The sequence below is a fragment of the Labrus bergylta genome, chromosome 3 (assembly GCF_963930695.1).
Source record: "Labrus bergylta chromosome 3, fLabBer1.1, whole genome shotgun sequence".
Taxonomy (NCBI): domain Eukaryota; kingdom Metazoa; phylum Chordata; class Actinopteri; order Labriformes; family Labridae; genus Labrus; species Labrus bergylta.
In genome coordinates, this window is record NC_089197.1 from 26,661,442 (window position 1) to 26,668,997 (window position 7,556).

The 7,556-nt window shown below is 44.2% G+C and overlaps 1 long non-coding RNA gene across 1 annotated transcript; it reads left to right on the plus strand.

Annotated features, from left to right (window-relative positions):
* The first annotated feature begins 2,500 nt into the window (after positions 1-2,500).
* Positions 2,501-3,360, plus strand: LOC136178504 (uncharacterized). Its single transcript, XR_010665905.1, has 2 exons — positions 2,501-3,124; positions 3,215-3,360. It is a non-coding gene; the product is annotated as an uncharacterized lncRNA (long non-coding RNA).
* Positions 3,361-7,556: the final 4,196 nt, after the last annotated feature.

Here is a 7,556-nt window from a genome sequence, read left to right on the forward strand (position 1 = left end):
ATCGCCCACCCCATAGAGTCAAAGCGCCAAAAATATTTCTGTCAAGAAACATTTCCATATTTCATTGTAATAAATAATTTTCTTTATTCAATTGTCTCTCCTGATTGAACTTGTTTTACAAAGTGGAGATAACGTTGTATAAATAATATCCACTTCTTAAATTTAAATGTTGTTCTTTGACTTGTTTCAACACAGGAGAAGAGCTTTTTTTCACACCAAAGTTCCTGGACCTTAAGAAAGTACTAGCCCCCTATCAGGGCCTTTTTTAGGGGTCGATCTTTTACCCCAGAACTTAATGTAGATCCTGCTTCCTGTGGTGGAAATGCACATAGTTCCTCTAAAGGTCCCTAGTTCTGGGGGAAAGTTCATGTGGTCCAAAAGGGGCTTCAGAGCTGCATTATGCACTTTCTAATAATCCAAATTGCATTATTTAAAATAATAATTGAGTACATAAAAACTTTAATAAACTGTGTTTACATTTAAATGACAGCTTCACATTTTGAATGTAAACAAGCAGAAAGGAAACTGTGGAACTTTACAAAGATCAAAGCGAGCTCACTTCAAAGGACACGTTCCATTCTTTCTCTGATGTCATCAGAAGGTATAGAGAGAAGTTGTCCAGGCACTCAGATCATTTCAAGTCTCTTACAAAGCTTCAACACTTGTTAGACCTGATCTCTGATAGATACATCTGTTCATCAGAAACAATCACAACTTTTAAACAGCAGCATTTCTTCAATTCTGAATTTTACCAGCCTAAACAACATGCGGCTCAACACTCAGAACAAAATGCAGCTGGTGAAGATCCCGAAAGGGAACAGGAACACCTTCATGCCGAAGGTCAAAGCAAGAGCTCCGCCAAATAAGAAAAGGAGCGAGCTCTCAAACCTCCATCAAGAAGTGAGCCGGCTCAACGTGCTGCTCAACAGGAAGATGGAGCACTGCTGCAGGGAGAAGAACGAGAAGATGGCGATCAGCCACGAGTTGGAGGAGACGAGGAGGCAGCTGGAAAGACAAAAATCTCAAAAGGAGTATTTTATGAACCGCTGCAAAGAGCTGGAAAGACAGCAGAAACAACCCTCAGAGAAGACTGGCGCCGCCCAGGGTCAAAACAAAAGGCGCAAAGGGAACAAACGTGTTGCTGATGACGAGATGCAAGTGGACCACACAAGCATCAACAACAAGACTTCAGCTGAGCTCGGAGGAGAAAGAGAGAGTACGCTCCTCAAAGAAGAACTGGAGAAGGTCAAATGTGCTCTAAACGAGCTGGGCCTGAAGTACCAGAATGATATGCTCAGTGGCGGGCAGCAGATTGAGACCTATCAGCGTGAGATGCAAAAACAATTTAAGGCTCACGCTGACAAAGTGTCTCATGACCAGGCGGTCATCAAGTCCTTAACAGAACAACAGGACACGCTACGCAAGAATATGGCGGAGGAGAGCTGCAAGCACCAGAACATGATGCAAAGTGCCGGGCGGCAGGTGGAGACCCTGCAGCGTGAGCTTCAGCAACAGAAGCAGGCTCACATGGACAGGGACTCCCAGTTTGAAGAATACATCACGTCCATGACGGCTGAATACAACGCCAGCTGTCAGAAGATGGCAGATGACAACGCTGTCCTGTTGCAGAAGGCGCAGATGTTCTGGACAGAGCTGGAGCAGATCAAAACTCAGCTCAGTGTCCAGAATGTCATTCAAAAAGAATACCAGGAGCTTCAAGCCCTGCACAAAAACTGTGTGGAACAATTTAGAGCTCAGATCCAGGAGGAGAGGAACAACACCAACCTTTTCAAGTTAAACCTGGAGAGGTTAGGAGCTAGCTATCAGGAGCTGAGTCAGAGGTATCAGTCTGAAGTTTTCACCCTGCAACACCAGGCTAAGAGCAAGCTGTGTCAGTTTGACACTGAGACCAAATCTAACTCAGACAAGCTGACAGAGAGCCAGGAAGTAATCCTGAAGCTGAGGGCTGAACAGGACGCCCTGCAACAGAACTACCAGGAGAAGGAGAGTTTCTATGTGAGACAGCTGGAAGAGCTGGACACTCAGCTCAATGCTCAGCTCCAAAGAACCATGGAGCTCTCTGAGCAGCTGCAGGCCGACAGAGAGGAGCACATGCCTCCCAAGAGGAAAAGAGCAAGGCGTGAGGAGACGCCAGAGAACGAGCAGCGCTGGTGAAGACCTGCACGAGTGCATTACAATCCGACCCTGATCCTGGCAAGAGGCCGGGAGTGAATGATTCAGAGACAGACAACAAACTGTCTACCTGGATGGTTCTCCCCTCCTCCTCTGCACCTAAATACACCTTTTTTTCACAGAGGACATTTTTGAATTGCCATAGTTGAAATGATGGTTGACATAATTCAAAAATAGCCACCGTTGAAAAAGATGTCCATTCATTAAATGTCCATGAAATCAATAAAAAAATCTGGAACATTATATTCATGCACAGAGAGTTGTTTTCTGCAGCTGTAAGTTGTTGTACAGTTAAGTTGTTAAAAACCTGATTGTCCCTCTTCTGCCTTTTACACTCAAATGTTTCTACGGTGAACGGTGTACAAAGACAAAAATATAAGTACCTATAAGGCAGATAGAAAAGACGTTTCTTTTGACATAATGGTGATATATTCTTTTAAAATCAAATCTCAACACATTTTTCATTTCTGGAAAAAAGTAGATACATATAGACTAACTAAAAATGAAACTAAAGAGTGACAGCCAAAAAGCACTCGTCTGTGGGGTGTAGATGGTAGTTCATGGTTGTTTAGCGCTTTTCTACTTTATCTGACCACTCAAATCTCTTTTACACCGCAGGTCAGACCTACACATTAACACCCTGAGGCTGCTTGTGACCATCAGTATTACCACAAATCCATTCATACAGATTCACACTTTGCAGACGAAGCAGAAGGAGCATCTTGGGGTTAAGTGTCTTGCCCAAGGACACATCGGACATGTGGCTGCAGGAGCTGGGGATTGAACCCCTGACAACCGACTCTATGAGTGTGGTGGGCGGGGTTCATGTTCCCAGGCGGTGCAAGGTGCAGCTAGTTGGTCATCAGGATCTCAACTACAAACACTTCCCTCTGCTTTACCTCGGCGCCAGATTGTTTCACCAGCTCGCGTGGTTTGTACTCTCTTGGATTCTCTGGATTACTAGTTCTCATGTCATAGCTTGTGTAGCTAACCTTGTTTTTTCTTTTCTGCCTTGTGCCAGATCGCTGTTTGTGTTTTTGCTTCACCTCACGTGTGCTTTTTGGACACCACACTGGGATCACGGACACTGCCACTTGGAACCTCGCACTACTCCTCCCCCTTGCACTCTTTGAGTCACGTTGGAAATAAACCTTTGAGTAAACTTTATCCTGCCTATCTGAGTCGTGCTTTTGGGTCCAGAATTTGTACTAACCGTAACATTTAGTGTGTCATTAAAAAGTAAAGAGTATTCTGCTGAAAATGTTGGAAAAATTAAAAGAGCTTCTCTCACTCAATAGAGCTTGTTATATGAAGCTCTAGCATAAGTTCAGTCAGGAAGACTATATGACTGCCTTCACGATCGGGTCTTTCTCATTCATCTTTTTTGCACGCTTACTCTCATTTCCGCTGTCATTTTCTGGGGCTGTCATTGGTTAATCAGCTGTCTCGTCATCTGTACTCATCTAACCAATGGCATGGTGTTCCGCTCTTATTTTCAACCTATCATCGTTCTGCTCCCCTTTTAAATATGATTCTTTCTTTCCCTTAGTTCCTTCATGCTGATGTTTCAAGTGCCCCAACAACGCCATCTCACAGAATCATCATCCATCATTTCTCATCCCATCTGGTCTCATCAAGTCATCAGCTTCACCATCACCAGTGTCTGGACTCCATGGGGGGATCTATTCTGCCGTCGCTCAGAATTGTCATTCTCCTACACATCGCCCACCCCATAGAGTCAAAGCGCCAAAAATATTTCTGTCAAGAAACATTTCCATATTTCATTGTAATAAATAATTTTCTTTATTCAATTGTCTCTCCTGATTGAACTTGTTTTACAAAGTGGAGATAACGTTGTATAAATAATATCCACTTCTTAAATTTAAATGTTGTTCTTTGACTTGTTTCAACACAGGAGAAGAGCTTTTTTTCACACCAAAGTTCCTGGACCTTAAGAAAGTACTAGCCCCCTATCAGGGCCTTTTTTAGGGGTCGATCTTTTACCCCAGAACTTAATGTAAATCCTGCTTCCTGTGGTGGAAATGCACATAGTTCCTCTAAAGGTCCCTAGTTCTGGGGGAAAGTTCATGTGGTCCAAAAGGGGCTTCAGAGCTGCATTATGCACTTTCTAATAATCCAAATTGCATTATTTAAAATAATAATTGAGTACATAAAAACTTTAATAAACTGTGTTTACATTTAAATGACAGCTTCACATTTTGAATGTAAACAAGCAGAAAGGAAACTGTGGAACTTTACAAAGATCAAAGCGAGCTCACTTCAAAGGACACGTTCCATTCTTTCTCTGATGTCATCAGAAGGTATAGAGAGAAGTTGTCCAGGCACTCAGATCATTTCAAGTCTCTTACAAAGCTTCAACACTTGTTAGACCTGATCTCTGATAGATACATCTGTTCATCAGAAACAATCACAACTTTTAAACAGCAGCATTTCTTCAATTCTGAATTTTACCAGCCTAAACAACATGCGGCTCAACACTCAGAACAAAATGCAGCTGGTGAAGATCCCGAAAGGGAACAGGAACACCTTCATGCCGAAGGTCAAAGCAAGAGCTCCGCCAAATAAGAAAAGGAGCGAGCTCTCAAACCTCCATCAAGAAGTGAGCCGGCTCAACGTGCTGCTCAACAGGAAGATGGAGCACTGCTGCAGGGAGAAGAACGAGAAGATGGCGATCAGCCACGAGTTGGAGGAGACGAGGAGGCAGCTGGAAAGACAAAAATCTCAAAAGGAGTATTTTATGAACCGCTGCAAAGAGCTGGAAAGACAGCAGAGACAACCCTCAGAGAAGACTGGCGCCGCCCAGGGTCAAAACAAAAGGCGCAAAGGGAACAAACGTGTTGCTGATGACGAGATGCAAGTGGACCACACAAGCATCAACAACAAGACTTCAGCTGAGCTCGGAGGAGAAAGAGAGAGTACGCTCCTCAAAGAAGAACTGGAGAAGGTCAAATGTGCTCTAAACGAGCTGGGCCTGAAGTACCAGAATGATATGCTCAGTGGCGGGCAGCAGATTGAGACCTATCAGCGTGAGATGCAAAAACAATTTAAGGCTCACGCTGACAAAGTGTCTCATGACCAGGCGGTCATCAAGTCCTTAACAGAACAACAGGACACGCTACACAAGAATATGGCGGAGGAGAGCTGCAAGCACCAGAACATGATGCAAAGTGCCGGGCGGCAGGTGGAGACCCTGCAGCGTGAGCTTCAGCAACAGAAGCAGGCTCACATGGACAGGGACTCCCAGTTTGAAGAATACATCACGTCCATGACGGCTGAATACAACGCCAGCTGTCAGAAGATGGCAGATGACAACGCTGTCCTGTTGCAGAAGGCGCAGATGTTCTGGACAGAGCTGGAGCAGATCAAAACTCAGCTCAGTGTCCAGAATGTCATTCAAAAAGAATACCAGGAGCTTCAAGCCCTGCACAAAAACTGTGTGGAACAATTTAGAGCTCAGATCCAGGAGGAGAGGAACAACACCAACCTTTTCAAGTTAAACCTGGAGAGGTTAGGAGCTAGCTATCAGGAGCTGAGCCAGAGGTATCAGTCTGAAGTTTTCACCCTGCAACACCAGGCTAAGAGCAAGCTGTGTCAGTTTGACACTGAGACCAAATCTAACTCAGACAAGCTGACAGAGAGCCAGGAAGTAATCCTGAAGCTGAGGGCTGAACAGGACGCCCTGCAACAGAACTACCAGGAGAAGGAGAGTTTCTATGTGAGACAGCTGGAAGAGCTGGACACTCAGCTCAATGCTCAGCTCCAAAGAACCATGGAGCTCTCTGAGCAGCTGCAGGCCGACAGAGAGGAGCACATGCCTCCCAAGAGGAAAAGAGCAAGGCGTGAGGAGACGCCAGAGAACGAGCAGCGCTGGTGAAGACCTGCACGAGTGCATTACAATCCGACCCTGATCCTGGCAAGAGGCCGGGAGTGAATGATTCAGAGACAGACAACAAACTGTCTACCTGGATGGTTCTCCCCTCCTCCTCTGCACCTAAATACACCTTTTTTTCACAGAGGACATTTTTGAATTGCCATAGTTGAAATGATGGTTGACATAATTCAAAAATAGCCACCGTTGAAAAAGATGTCCATTAATTAAATGTCCATGAAATCAATAAAAAAATCTGGAACATTATATTCCTGCACAGAGAGTTGTTTTCTGCAGCTGTAAGTTGTTGTACAGTTAAGTTGTTAAAAACCTGATTGTCCCTCTTCTGCCTTTTACACTCAAATGTTTCTACGGTGAACGGTGTACAAAGACAAAAATATAAGTACCTATAAGGCAGATAGAAAAGACGTTTCTTTTGACATAATGGTGATATATTCTTTTAAAATCAAATCTCAACACATTTTTCATTTCTGGAAAAAAGTAGATACATATAGACTAACTAAAAATGAAACTAAAGAGTGACAGCCAAAAAGCACTCGTCTGTGGGGTGTAGATGGTAGTTCATGGTTGTTTAGCGCTTTTCTACTTTATCTGACCACTCAAATCTCTTTTACACCGCAGGTCAGACCTACACATTAACACCCTGAGGCTGCTTGTGACCATCAGTATTACCACAAATCCATTCATACAGATTCACACTTTGCAGACGAAGCAGAAGGAGCATCTTGGGGTTAAGTGTCTTGCCCAAGGACACATCGGACATGTGGCTGCAGGAGCTGGGGATTGAACCCCTGACAACCGACTCTATGAGTGTGGTGGGCGGGGTTCATGTTCCCAGGCGGTGCAAGGTGCAGCTAGTTGGTCATCAGGATCTCAACTACAAACACTTCCCTCTACTTTACCTCGGCGCCAGATTGTTTCACCAGCTCGCGTGGTTTGTACTCTCTTGGCTTCTCTGGATTACTAGTTCTCATGTCATAGCTTGTGTAGCTAACCTTGTTTTTTCTTTTCTGCCTTGTGCCAGATCGCTGTTTGTGTTTTTGCTTCACCTCACGTGTGCTTTTTGGACACCACACTGGGATCACGGACACTGCCACTTGGAACCTCGCACTACTCCTCCCCCTTGCACTCTTTGAGTCACGTTGGAAATAAACCTTTGAGTAAACTTTATCCTGCCTATCTGAGTCGTGCTTTTGGGTCCAGAATTTGTACTAACCGTAACATTTAGTGTGTCATTAAAAAGTAAAGAGTATTCTGCTGAAAATGTTGGAAAAATTAAAAGAGCTTCTCTCACTCAATAGAGCTTGTTATATGAAGCTCTAGCATAAGTTCAGTCAGGAAGACTATATGACTGCCTTCACGATCGGGTCTTTCTCATTCATCTTTTTTGCACGCTTACTCTCATTTCCGCTGTCATTTTCTGGGGCTGTCATTGGTTAATCAGCTGTCTCGT